A 14,353-nucleotide genomic window follows, 5' to 3' on the forward strand; every position below is an offset into this window, starting at 1 on the left:
GTCTCGACACCACCCTCTGCAACTGGATTCTGGACTTCCTGGCAGGCAGACCTCAGGCTGTTGGTTTTGGAAACCACACCTCCAGCACACTAACTCTGAACACTGGGGTACCCCAGGGTTGTGTGCTTAGTCCATTGCTCTACTCCCTCTTCACCCACGACTGTAAGGCCAAACACAACACCAACTCCATCATAAAGTTTGCCGATGACACCACAGTTGTAGGTCTGATCACAGACAATGCTGAGAGGGCCTACAGGGAGGTGGTCAATCTCCTTACAATGTGGTGTGAAGACAACAAAGTCATGCTGAACGTCAGCAAAACCAAGGAGCTGATCGTTGATTTCAGAAAACTGCAAAATGGACATGGCCCTATCCACATCAACGGGACTGAAGTGGAAAGGGTCAGTAACTTCAAATTCCTTGGTGTCCATATCACCAACGACGTCACATGGTCTCTCAATGCCATCTGTCTGATCAAGAAAGAGCAACAGTGCCTGTACTTCCTAAGACGGTTGAAGAAGGCTAAGATATGTCCCAAGATCCTCACTAACTTTACAGATGCACTACATAAAGTACACTGACAGGTTGCATCACAGTGTGGTATGGCAACTGCAGTATTGCTGACCGCAAAGCCCTACAGCGGGTGATGAAAACTGCCCAGTCCATCACTGGGGTTGCCCTCCCATCCATTCAGGACATTTAAAACAGATGGTGCTTGAGGAAAGCTCTAAGCATCATCAAAGACCCCACACACCCCAGCTACAGACTGTTTGACCCTCTACCATCTAGAAAACGATACCGGAGCATTTGGGTCTGGACTACTAGACTCAGAGACAGTTTTTACCCCCGCACAATCAAAGTATTAAACTCCCAGCCTCTCTCACCTACGATCTGAACCCTCACAGTGCCTTCTCTCTTTATCAAACCTCAAACACACAGTAAAATCTACCTCTACCTCACATGTCAAGAAGCTCTCTCCCCATAATTTTCTATCCTTTATTTCATTCTGTTGATGTATGATTTTGCACATGTGATGTTATTTTGCACATTACCTGTTACCTGTTGCTGTTTTGCGCATTGCCTGTCGTCTCTGTCTTTCTTTTCTTATACAATTGTATTGTTGTTGGGTTTTTTGTACTGCTTACTGTCTGAGAGCTACAGTAGCTAAATAGCATTTCGTTATACCATATACCTGTATATGAGTATAATGACTATAAACTTGAAACTTGAACTTGAAAACATGAAACTTGTAATGCAGTGTCTATACCTTCCCCTCTCCAGCATTTTTTTAATTTGTGCTCATTGGCCTGAAAATACTATGTGAGGCCTTAAAAACACCCTTAACAAAGACAGGGTCTCCGTATCACTCTGACTAAAAGTATGTTGCTCTTCTAATATAAATATATGTTATCTGTACTATTTACATATACTGTGTTCTGGTATTATAGCCAAGGTGCAGAGAGATTACGCCATATCTCTTTAAAGTTTCCACTCAAGCTTTTATCAGTCTGCAAAACTGTGGCAGAGCTTCTAGTTAAAAACAAAACATTTTTCTGAACCCATTGCCTTCTCAAAGCATTCAACCTGCAAGTTAAATCAACATGAGAAAGCGACTCCTTATCCTTCCAGAGTTTTGTGTTTATCTCTTGTCCTGAAAACCCCTGATGAAAACTTGGTTTATGGTGAACTCTAGCAGCTATTCAGGTGTAACTACAGCTATTGTTCTGGCCTTTCTCTGGAATCTGCCTATAATACTGGAGAACGGTTGAAGGGAGACTCTAGTGTTTTGTATGGTCCATCAGCAGGCAGAGTTAATTTGGTGATTTCCCTGTAGAGAACTCTTATCTGTTTAGAATAAGAATTATATACCAAATCCTCCAGGATTGAATGAATTGGTACCTGACAGTCAGTACTTGCTCTGCAGAATGCCTGTCTTCACAGAGACTGCAGTAACAATATGCCTGCCACTAGAGGATGCCAGTGGCTTCACTATGGGTCTGTTGTAATATTATTGGTTAAGGGGTTTGTGTCAACATTCTCACATAGGTGTCAGTCATTTGTTTGAGCAAATAAAGTGCTTTCATGGTACTAGAGGGGGGCAGAAGTTAGGATGCAGTCAGAGTGCTAAAAGATTAGTAGTAGAGCTGGGATGTGGATGTTATTTTGAGGTTTTGGTGCTTAAGACCTACTTGTGCTCTATAATAAAGCTTTCTCTATCTTAAATTGTGTTCAGAACCCCAGAGTCACCTTATTAAAGGTAGGGGGACCTATCACATGCTCTTGAAAACATGAAATAAAGGGAAGCCAAAAGAAAACAAAATCCTATCGGTCTTCTGTGAGGTCCTATAAGTGAGCTTTAAGAGCAAAACGTTTTGACCAGACTTTGCCAAGATTTGCAAATACAGCTATAATAAGATAGAATTATTGGAAATCAAGCTACAGAGAAGGAAACTATTAGTAAGAGAAGCTGAGACAGTAGTGATTGTAGACTTCAGACTGCACTGAAGTGGCAGAGGAACTACCAGTATTGTGTTGGTAATTATAGATCACTAACTACAAGAAGGTACAACTACAAGCAAAGGAAGCTCAGGGTGCTGTTCTGAAAATCTCTGTTCTAGTGAAAGACAGATTGTAATTGAAGACTGCAGCTGATGTTGAGAGGAAGCAGAGTTGACACTTGGTTCGGCAGGCACAACAGAAGAAGCAAAGACACAGTCACGTTCATTAAACATTTGAACATCCAACTAATCCAGGAATTTGTTGATTGAAAAATATAATAGAACTCTTTGGAGGTTTACTGAGATGACTTCTGAGATTCATGTGGAAGTAATTAGACTAGAGGTCCTTAGAATCCAGAAATTCCTTCATGCTTTCTTTTTCCAGTGAAAAGGATAATAGTGGAAGCCAGCAACAGAAGGAACACAGACACATTGGATGATCACAAGTAACAGACATCCGGAATTCATGGATTACACAGATAATCAAACACACATGAAGTGCAGAATGACAAAGAGCACTGATGCCAAATAATAAATAGATCTCAGGTAACTGGTTGATTCTGGACTAGGGGACCATTTGTGTGGAGTCTGAATGTTATCCCCATTTTCAGCTGGGTTTTACCTGGATATACCAGATTCCACAGACATGTTGACTTCATTAGTTGAAGTGTTTAAATTGTCCATTTGTATGAGCCCTGTGAGGGCTAAATGGTTAGATCTTGCTCTCTGAGCTTCCAAAGAGGGCTTGGGTTGCTGCAGCCCTTACCCACAAAAGAAAACAACTGATACTTAAAAGATTATTTGAATATTTTAAAATATTTAATAGCAGCATGAAGTTTATAATATTTGCTTTATTGTGCACTCACTGCTATAGATTAACTTGTTTTTTGGTTAATGCAATGTGGATTTGGACTGTCCAAATACTGGAATAACATTTCCATATGGTGTCTGAATCTTGAAGTCTACAATTTAACTAAGTCAAACCAACAACAAATGTTGCATGTTTAATTTATGATTCATAAGAGGAGAATACAATTAATGGATATTATGTGCCAGAACTTGCTTTCTGCCTTTAAGACCATATGCTATTCTGAAGGGCAAATTACTGCAACATACTGTAGGTGCCAACTAAATCAAAGGTTTAAATCATTATATTTCTATATTTATTTGTGTATATTAATTACCATAATTGCAAACTGCAAAACAAGATATCCATGGGTTTTAATTAATGTTTCCTTAAACCCAAGGGAAACCTGACCTGAAATATAAAGTTTACATAGCTTCTGATTGGTGGGGAAATTGAAGTTTTAATTTAATACAAACAAGGTCTAAAACAGGGGTCTCCAACCCTGGTCCTGGAAAACCCTGCGTCAGTTTCTCTTATAGGTCTTAGTAGCTCACCTGTTCTTTAAAGATTAGGAATGGTTGTTTATATAATTATATAATTATACAATTTTAGAGCACTTGTTATTGAGGGCTGAAGGATATTAAGATATGTTTTTCTAAACTCTGAATTACTTAATTGAACTTTCCTAGGCCTTCAGTAATTTATTTAGAGCCTGCCCATGAAACTCACTGGACTGCTGAACTAGGGTTGGAAGCCCCTAGGTTAAAACCTGGGTATGCCAGGTCTGAAAACCTGATAAAGGACATGGACCCTTAAATTATTTCATTTTAAAACTGATGCACCTTTTTTAAAAGATTGATCACGACATATCCACTCTGATTATTTAGTTGTTACCTAGGCTCGAATCATCCATCCATTTTCTAAACAACTTTATCCAGCACACGGGCGCAAGGGAAGTCAGACCCTTACCCAGTAAATGACAGACGCAAGGTGGGATTGACCTTGGATTGGACGAGAGTCCATCTATGGGCACATTGAGACAGAATCATGCACACACTCACACCAGGGCCAGGTTTTACAGAAGCAGCTTAACCTACTATACCAGCAAGTCTTTGGACCATGGGTGGAAAAAACCTACACAAACATGGGGAGAACATACAAATTCCAAGCACCCCAGCAATTGAATCCAGGGCCCAAGCAATGTGAGGCAGTAATGCAATCAATGTTACACTGTGCCACCATATGAATCAAGGGCTCATATTGCCCCTGTTCTCACATCAAATATTTCATATTATGGTTGTGTTAGAACTGGTTAACAATGCATATGAGTGAATTAATAAAGATTGTTGATTAAGTCTCTTGAAAAAAAAGAGCAACCATTTTCTCCCAATATAATCAAATTGCTGTAAAACCATTTTGGCCTCCTTGGCAATACAACACATCCACTTCACATCATCCAGAATTCTGTGGGTTGTCTCATATTTCCACTTTCTCACTTTCCTTTTGTTACTCCAGTCTCTCTGCTGGTTTCCTATTGCTGCACTCACTCTATTCAGAAAACTAATTCTCACCTAGCATAGGAAGGAGGAGAATTCTCTTCCACCAAACTGGATGTATTCCTATTCCATTCTCTTGCTTCCACATCCATTTTTTGTCCCATGCTTGCCCCTCAGGAGAGGAATGTGTTACCTACAGTAGCCTCATCAGTTGTCTCGTTATTCATTATTTCCTCATTATTAAAGTCATGTCTAGATATAAATGTATTGTGCTTCAAAAGACATTTTTCACTCTTTTATGCACGGATTCACTGGGGGGCTAGAATAATAGAACAGCATGGGAAGAGGGGGAAGAGAAGAAAGACAAGTTCCTGATCATGACACAGTATGTCTGCAGGCTTTCACTTCAGCACAGCTCATAATGAATTGAATCAGTTAATTTAATTTAACAGCTTCTCCCAGTTCTATAGCTGCTGAAACCTATAAATCCTATAGACACATTGCCCCTCCCCCAGAAAAGGATTGGAGACCTCTGGTCAAATGAGCCTCTAAGGCTGCCTCTCAGGTGGTCTGTATTGGTGGCCCAATTATAACGGCACCCTTCTGTGTGGGAGGCCTGAAGCTCTTATATAATGTTACAGTAATACCGGTCTAGCATTGATCTGGAATACTGGGTGAGAAAGGGGAGGATTTTGCTACTAATGTGAGTTTGTGTCTGTGTGTGCCCTACGATGTCCAGGGTGTTGAACTACATTCCACAGGAAGTTGTGGGAAGTGATCTGGTGCCCTCAATCACCTGATCAAGTGGAAGCAGACAATTGGCCAGGTGATGACCGAAAGATCGGGAAATTCTGCAACTGCTTTCCTGGAGACAGACTGTAGATGCATTGCAGTTCGTAGCACAGGTGGGAGGAGGAACGTAGAAAACACTGAAGGATGGACCTGTGGATGTGAGTTTTGTGAATAATAAATAAGACCTACATGTATCACTTCTGGACTCTGTAAAAGTAAAACACAAGTTTACCTCTAGTAATTTAACATTGTTAAATGAGAGTTGATCATAGTCCTGGCAGTGTTCAACTATACATTATCTGTTAGGCAGAATCATACGGATGTCACTGGTCCAAAGTAATTATTGGCATCCCTGTAATTAGAGATGTACCAAATGTGTCCCCTTATTTGTAACTTTTCCTTGAGTTGTTGCCCCCAACAGGTTCATTCAGAAACTGGGATCAGTACATTTTATTCACTGACCAGAAATGTACAGAAACCATCAAAACTGGAAAATGACATTCTAAAATAGATCTGTTTAGGTTAAATTGTTACTTCCGTTTTATGTTGGCAATGAAAATGAATAAAGATATTAGCCACAAGACATGTGAAACAACAACATTGTTGTTGACCTGACATCAATGCCATTAGATCTCAAACGGTAAGAAAATGTGAGCCTAGTGAGTTTATCATTAGGTGATAACTAATGGAAACAGACTACAACATGAAATGTTGCTGATCGACCAATAGGAGGCACACTTTCTCCAAACCAACTGAACAATTTGACTTCTTGTTTTTCAACGAGACATTTCACTGAGGTCCTCTCTATCAAAGTCATCCAAAGAACCCATAACGCTACTGGAAAGAGCTGAAATGTTACCTTCAGAGCAAAGTTCAAATTCGGGAATTTCTCAATCTGAAACATCACCTCTGCCATCCCTCCCCATTTCAACTGGGTACTTACTTTTTGAGGCTATTTCTCTATCTTATCTTGGAATGGTAAGCTGTGTGTGCACAATGTGTTGCAGGCTAGCCCACTTTGTAATTAATTGTCAGTGATTGTCTGTTTCTAATGTTACACTATTCAAGGGCTCCTGTGGAAAATATATAGATAATCAACTGTTTTTGCTCCATGACCTACAGATATTTCAGTTCCATTGTACAGGAACTAGTCATTTTTCAGTCCAATTTCATAGTTGATGGTCATTCTGAACCTGAGCCTAACAAGTAGCAGTGAACAAAGCAGGACTATAAGATGTCTTTTGATTGTGGGACGAAACAGATACAGATTGCAAGAGAATATGCAAACTCCACACAGAAGATACCAAGGTCCAGTATTGAATCCATGAACTATAAAGCAACAGTGCTAATTGCCACACAAATTAATTTTCTACTTTATACAACCTATTATTTCTGCTAATACCAAATATACTGTCTGTAATGGTACCCTTTGCTGGAGGAAAGGTTAGAAAATAAGCAGATGGTATTACTGAGACAAATTTTGTCATTATCGAGTGTCGTTGCTTAACAAAGCAAGGAGGTAAGGTGAACAGTATTTCTTTAATACTGTATGTTGATGTAATGTATTATAAATAATATCAGCATTGTTGTCAAGGTGGACTGATTTTGACGTTAGAGTACTTATGAATTATACTATGTGTGCCAATTCAGTTGCTATGACCCATTTCAAAGTTACAAACAAAACCTCTAAACAGAGTTTAAGTGTGCTTTCTGCAATTTTTCAAGGCAAGCGATCACTGGCATCAGTTTCACTTTTAGGAGAGTGTGCTAGTTTAATACGGCTGTTCCTTGACTGTTAAAATGTTTAGATATATTATGTAAAACACCATTTGGGATTATAGTGTTTCAAAAATGGCAATATGCATTATGGGATACATGCAAATTAATTACTGCGACCTATTTGTTAGGGAGAAAATAAGAACAGCAAGCTTGTTTTTTTCAGTTGCCTTGTGCCTTTTTTTTTACAATGCCCTAGGCAGGTACAGCTGTGACTGATACAAGGAGATGGCAGAGAAAGAGCAAGTTGATGAGAACATTTTGCTTTGCAGTACCAGCAGATTGTAGCCTGTTGTTTTTGTGAGAAAGCAAAAAAATGTTCCTACTACAGTAGATATACTACTACTAGATGCAGCAGATATTCTAGTATCCTAGATATCCTAGTAGTTACTAAACATAATCTAGCAATTCCTAGATATTCTATTTCCATTTCAGAGAGATGTCTAAGTGATCCCATAATTTCTATATTACATTTTTTAATGATATTTTATGAAATGTAGTATTCACTTAAAAAATTAGTTTAAAACAAATTGTAAGGTTATTTTATATTGTTATGTAATATTAAGGTGTCTGAGGCAATCATGGCAGTCATTAACTTAGCACACAATACATACCTCAAACATATATTATTATCTGTTATTTTTCATTATCTGTGTTTTAATTTATCTTTACATATGGATAAAAGGTAAATTACCATACATTTATTGAAACAAGAAATACGTGTTATTGTTGTGGTAATGCTGTCTGAAGAAATACAGATAATGACTGTCTTCTGACAATTCAATTTAGTTTTACTGTATATTTCTATGCACTGTGTTGTAATATTTGAAGTGTCCGGCTCTCGGCATCATCTCAGCGTTTATGAAATACCTTTGCATAATCGCTAAGGTACCTTTGTGACCATCAGGGGGAGCCGCTCTTCTGTAGTTCAGGGTATGTTCCCAGAATGCACTAGCTGTAGCAGCTCTTGCCTAAACCAGCCCTCCTTGAACAATGCGGGCTTGATTATGTACACCGACCTAGAGCGAATCTTTATTCCTAGATTTAATCTCATCAAGGGGTAATTCGTGGGAAAACAAACATACGTATATATCGATTTGAAATGTGGACCTAACGCTGAGGTTGCAATTTCCTTCCAACCGGAAGAGCATTTGTTTTGGATTATTGGCAGGCAGATAACCGGTAAGTAAGATTGATCTCGGTAGTGCTTGTGCTGGTGTCGGGGTAAAATTAGCCAGATGGCCCTCTCGTTTGCCTCTCACCCCTCTGTGTTGTGAAGATCGGGGGGACAGATAGTGCGGTTTAGAGTACGTTTGATACGTGGTGCTGCATTCCAAAAGAAACGAGATTTAAACGGTTACTTGTCTTCGCCAATGACGGCTGCATGTTTTCAGCTTTTAATTGCAGAACCGTTTCAGTTTTAGCCAAGCACTCGCTCCAATGTCGACGATGTGAGCAGGCAGTCTCCCTTTCCCCAGCTACATGTTCTTATTTGCAGATATTTGTCGGAACTGCAATAAATCTCACTTTTAGTCTTCCGCTACAGCTGTTGGTATCCCAAGAGGACCCAACTGGAAATAACCATTTGTAACAAGTACCTGCTATATGATGCTAGATGGAGGTTATAATTTCGAACCTCCTAAAACTAAACTGATAAAATAGATCTGGTCAAATGTGGACGTGTTTAAAAATAAAACGAATTAATTTTTACAAGCTCTAAGTCGCACGAAATCATTAGTTGCTAGTTTCACAGAGTAGCAGCTCAACCGATACATTCCTGAAAGACGTTATGACTGATGCATGAATTCTAGTATAAGACACCTGGATGTTGAATCATACGAAAATGTTTCTCTTTCATTTCATGTAGTTTTTAGTTACCCGAGACTAAAACCCGAACTGCATTCCATACTGGTTTATATACGTTGAAATGTCGGTGCATGTAGAGTGAATTAATTAAAAACCTTCATGTTCACACTGCTTGTCTGATTAATTTATGTTCTAGCAGGTACGGCTGCTTTATTTGAATTGTTGCTTAACCCGACAACCTTTTTAGCATTTGGCATTAATGGATACGAGTCTGTCATTCGTGTTTTATATAGTGAGCGTGGATGTACTATTGGTTGCATGGATTTACTAATCTAAAATAATTTAGACAAAGTAGACACATGTACAGCACACATGTTTTTGTGTAAAGCTGTGCTTTATGTGGACAATACTGTATCAACAGTCTTGGTATACGAGAATGCGGCCCCCCTTCATGGTGTCTTCTGGATGTAGGAGTAGGTTTACTGGATAGTTGTTAAGAATATAACGCACACTTGCTCTGTGAGCTTCGTGTCTCGTTATCGGCCTAACCACTGGAGAATTGTGATGCCCTCATCTTTTTCTACATATTTAACACATTGTTTCATTTGGCAAAAAGCAGCACCACCAAGTATTTGTGAACTATTACTCATATTGGCAAAGTTCTAGTTCGAAATATAAGATGCAGAAATTGTGGGCACTTAGTAGTTCGAAGGTTTAGAGCTATAGTATTAAATTGGTCTGTTCCCACTTAATGTGCAAGAGAAAAGTTTTTTTAATCCAAAAAGTAATGATAAACTATGCATGGTAGATGTTCAAGTGAATGCACACAATCATGTGCACAGCTCAATGACTGTTTGAGCCTCATTGACGTCAGTAAAAATCATACATAATCATATATCATACATAAAAGTATGTATGTAATGCCTCGGTCACAAATCTAGAATTTTTAAAAAAGTAGATGTTTATAACCAGGAGCTCTAGAAATTTCATCACCATAGTGTCATGTTTAGGCATTCCTTTTTGGTTGCAGAAAACATTGCTTTGGTTGTTTCTAGGCATTTACACAGTTTTGTTTGCTGAGGGGGTGGTGCAGAGATGACTTGAGAAAGTTACAGAACCTCCATGAGAGAAATATGATAAGTTGTAAATGGATTTCAGTGACAAGCAGCCATTCCTGCAAAAGACCCTAACCTTTTCAAAATGTATTTTTATCTTCTAGTTTAAAGCCCAGTAATCCATCAAAACTCAAATGCCAGAGTTCCTTTCACGGAACAGAGGTCAGTGTGCCATCCTGCTATGCTTCATGCAGCAGTTAGGAATGGGTTTCCTGTCTTGAGGCTACTGTGGAAACCTTTGATAGCAACACTGTTTAATAAGTGTATTTGACAGTTCACACAGCCTAATGTTCAGTTTACTCTCTATCATTGATGGAACTTCCTTCCATTGATAGACATCTCATATGAAAATCATGACAGTGCTGGCTGCATTTTAATCACTTGGCATTTTCCAATAACTGCTGAAAGTCACATACGACTCAAATACTGGTTCCAGAGTAGCCATAAATGAAAAATTGTATTGCTAGGGTACACTGTATCCCCACAGGATACTTTTTAAATGGATTGGAATTTAGTCTTCATTCATCTTATGGGGATATTCAATGGACAATTTTAGAAACCAAATTATTTTAATATTAATATTTATATATTTATATATAATATTTAATAGGGTGGTGCACCCTATTAAAGAGACCAGTGAAGAACATCACATCGTATGTACTGCTCAGTTTCAAACTTTATTCAATCTTGATCTTTACTGTTTTGTTAAAAAAAAATGCTTAGTACTTGCCAAAATCTTTTTTTATGTATCATATTTGTATCATACATTCATAGAAAAATTGCTAACCAATGTCAAGCTTTAATGTCTGAGTTGATGTAAACGTTTTTTGGTTAATTTCTGTTAATTTCGGAAGATGTCTGCCCGTGTCTGTGTAGAATGGATATGCATCAACTGTTGCTTATATGTTTAAGAAATACACATAAAAAACGTTTAATCCTTGATTTAAGAAACATAACAATGTTGTGTTAGTACTACTTTCCTTTCAGATTCCTAAATGCAAAGTATTTTACTGTGTTTGTATCAGAAATCCTCTGCCCCTCCATTGGATTTTTAATATTCATGTTATTTATGTTCAAAATTGTGTTAACAAAAAAATGCTTATTTTTTCGACAAACTTATGTCAAAAGACTGAAGGAATAGCTATAGATGCGCATGGCATTTAAGATGCTACACAACTAACTGTTTTCATTTTTTATTAGTTTGAAATCACATGCTGTCTGTAGTCTGGAAAAGGGAATTCTAATGCCTTTAACCTGCTCAGTGTGCTTTGGTGAATGATGATTGATGCATTTTTCTAAGGTAGATCTCACAAATGTGTAAACTATACTTTGAAGCCACGTGTCCGCTATCTCATTATACCCAAGTAGTATCTCCCTACATAATTATATTGTTATTTTCTAGTCATCTGTACTGCTTAGAAGGTAATACAATTAAAGTAAGCCATAATCTAAATGACAGCAGTTCTGCCTCAATTTAACTTTTAAGGGATGCAATACAGGCTGTAAGTCCGCAAAGCCTGGTTTGTACCAACCTGTAAATATTGTTGTGAGATTCTGTTCGATTTCTCTCTGAGGACGTGGACAAACAGGTGTGTTTTCACTGGTCTCTTGAGTTTCTAGATTGTCACATGTCACATGTTGTCCCAGTTTAGCCCAGAAATGTTCAGTGGCGCTCAAGTCTGATGAGTATAGCACTCACAGCATAACTGTTACATTTTCATCTCACAAGAAAGCTGTTGTTACATGAGCAGCATGAGTATGTGTGTTGTGCAGAAGGAGCCCACATAAAGGGCAGCAAGTGAGCTCCTAGGACTTGATTCTTTTTTAAGCTATTCTTAAGTATAAGTCTTAAGCTATTACAGGTGGAGTTTTGTAGTGACTTGAAACTCCTGTCCAGACTGTCATTGTTATCCCACCCAATACTTATTACTTGGTGTTGTGACTTGTAGTCTTTATCATTGACTGATCGTGCTTGGTTGTATCATCTTGACAGGTTGGAAATTGAAGGTTGTGAACATCTCTGACAGTAAGAAATAGTGTACTGTCAAAGAGTAGTCTTCAATATATGGATGGAACAAAGGCATTGCACTCTTAATAAGCATAGCATATTGGTTCCTTTCTATCTTTTCTTAATTTTCACCAGGCTTGACATTCAGTGGGTTAAATCACCTTATCACCTGTGCCCAATCATCTGTCTTACTAATTGGGTGATTCAGTGCTTATGAAAATTTCACAGTCCATTGAGTTTCTAAAATTAATATCCCCTATTAATAAAACCATTTATAAATAGACTGATAATTTTCTTTTGATACTCAGTATAATGTCTGCTCTAACTCAGGCGTAATGTACAAATGTGAGGCTTACAATGTGGATCAGATTTACTTTTTTCAGTAACTGCCTAGAATAAGATTTATTTTTTTCTTATGCCTCTTTATTATTAAGAGCGTATACAACAACATCACAATCTTTGTCTCTAAAATCTTTATTTTGTTAGGGTTTAAGGCTTAAAAATGGTTAAAGCTTAAAGGGTTAAGAGTTTGAATCTTCTGTTAGATTTGTTTTCATGTTGGAATTTTTCTACACTGTGTTAAGGTTTGAATTGAAAGTAATTAAAGAGTAATTCTTACAGATGAAAACAAAGAGTTGGTTACAACTGTTATCAAACTTGCCCATGTCAAAATGTATTTATTTTCTGTCTAATAAGATCTTCAAAAAGGAGGCACTATTACTTAACAAACAACATAAAGCTACCTTATTCTTTACGAGTAAAGCCAGACAAGATCCATAGGTTTTTGGAAGACTGTGGGGAATATCCTACTCCTCACAGTAACCTGGCTAGATTGGAGAATAAGTTTGGTCAGGTGATGATTTAAAAACTAACAAGCTGAGCCTTCGAGAGAGAAAGTGAGAGATGAATTATCCATCTGGGAACACAGGGCAGATTCACTTGTCTGCATCGCAGGGGTGGGAGAAGGAGTTAAGAATGATGACTGGACAGACACTGTGTGGAACTGGGAAACCTGTGATGTGAATGTTTTGAGAAACAAGTCTCAAAGAGAGATTGTTTTGGGAAGTTGATAAGCAGCTTAACAGCCTGGTTTGTTATAGAGAGGGACTTAAGGATGGCACTACAGTTACCATAGAGAATTATAATTAGAAACTCAAAGAGGCACTTAGTCATTTTTTGTGAATTATTTCCCCACACTTAAAGAGCACTTATTTCATACCTTATGACTGAGTTTGTGACTGTTTTCCTGGGACCCACCTTTTAAAAGATCTCAGTTACGATACACAAGCCCCTGGGTTTGACGCAGTTTGCAAAGATAATTTCACACCGATATTTGAAAACCATTCCAGCATTTCTGAATATTTATGTTATAAAACTGATTATTAGTATTATAATCAAGGTATTTTAAGCCTGTATTATAGCTTCTCTTAACTATTCTCTTCTAATCCCTGAGTGATTGATCAGTCATTTCTTCATCCACCTATTTTCTAACCACTTCTTCCACTTCAGGGTCACGGGGAATCTGGACCTATCCCGGCAAGCATGGGGCGCAGGGCTGGGTACACCCTGGACGGGCCACCAGTCCACTGTAGGGCAGACACACAGACCCAAACACACACATGCTCGTACCAAGAGCCAGTTCTCTCAGATGTTAATTAACCTACGAGTATGTTTTTGGACTGTGAGAGGGAAGTGGATCACTTGGAGGAAACCTACGCAAACACGAGGAGAACATACAAACTTCACGCAGATAGCACCTCAAGTCCAGAACTGACCACAGGGCCCCAGCACTGTGAGGTAGCAATGCTAACCACCGCACCATCCATCAGCCATTTATGTGTATCATAATCAATTAAATGTCAGAATTCTTCATCTATACCCCTACATTACTTTATTTGGCACGTTTTTGTGTATTGATAAAATTGTATATTACTGTTTTAACTGATTTCTAGTAGCCATAAGGTATTCAGTGATTTTACAGTTCCAGGTTCTAATAAGGAAATAAAGGAAATCAA

At 38.2% G+C, this 14,353-nt stretch overlaps 1 protein-coding gene across 2 annotated transcripts in view; it reads left to right on the plus strand.

The window, feature by feature from the left end:
* The first annotated feature begins 8,356 nt into the window (after window positions 1-8,356).
* extl3 (exostosin-like glycosyltransferase 3) overlaps window positions 8,357-14,353 on the plus strand; it is a 53,304-nt gene continuing 47,307 nt past the window's right edge. Inside the window, exons 1-2 of one of the 2 annotated variants that reach the window (XM_088624794.1) lie at window positions 8,357-8,591; window positions 10,435-10,492. The gene's annotated coding sequence lies outside the window, so the exon portion shown is untranslated. The remainder of the gene's footprint in view (window positions 8,592-10,434; window positions 10,493-14,353) is intronic. The other variant, XM_088624793.1, reaches the window with a different exon arrangement.

This window comes from Lepisosteus platostomus, chromosome 3 (genome assembly GCF_059453375.1).
Source record: "Lepisosteus platostomus isolate fLepPlt1 chromosome 3, fLepPlt1.hap1, whole genome shotgun sequence".
Lineage (NCBI taxonomy): Eukaryota > Metazoa > Chordata > Actinopteri > Semionotiformes > Lepisosteidae > Lepisosteus > Lepisosteus platostomus.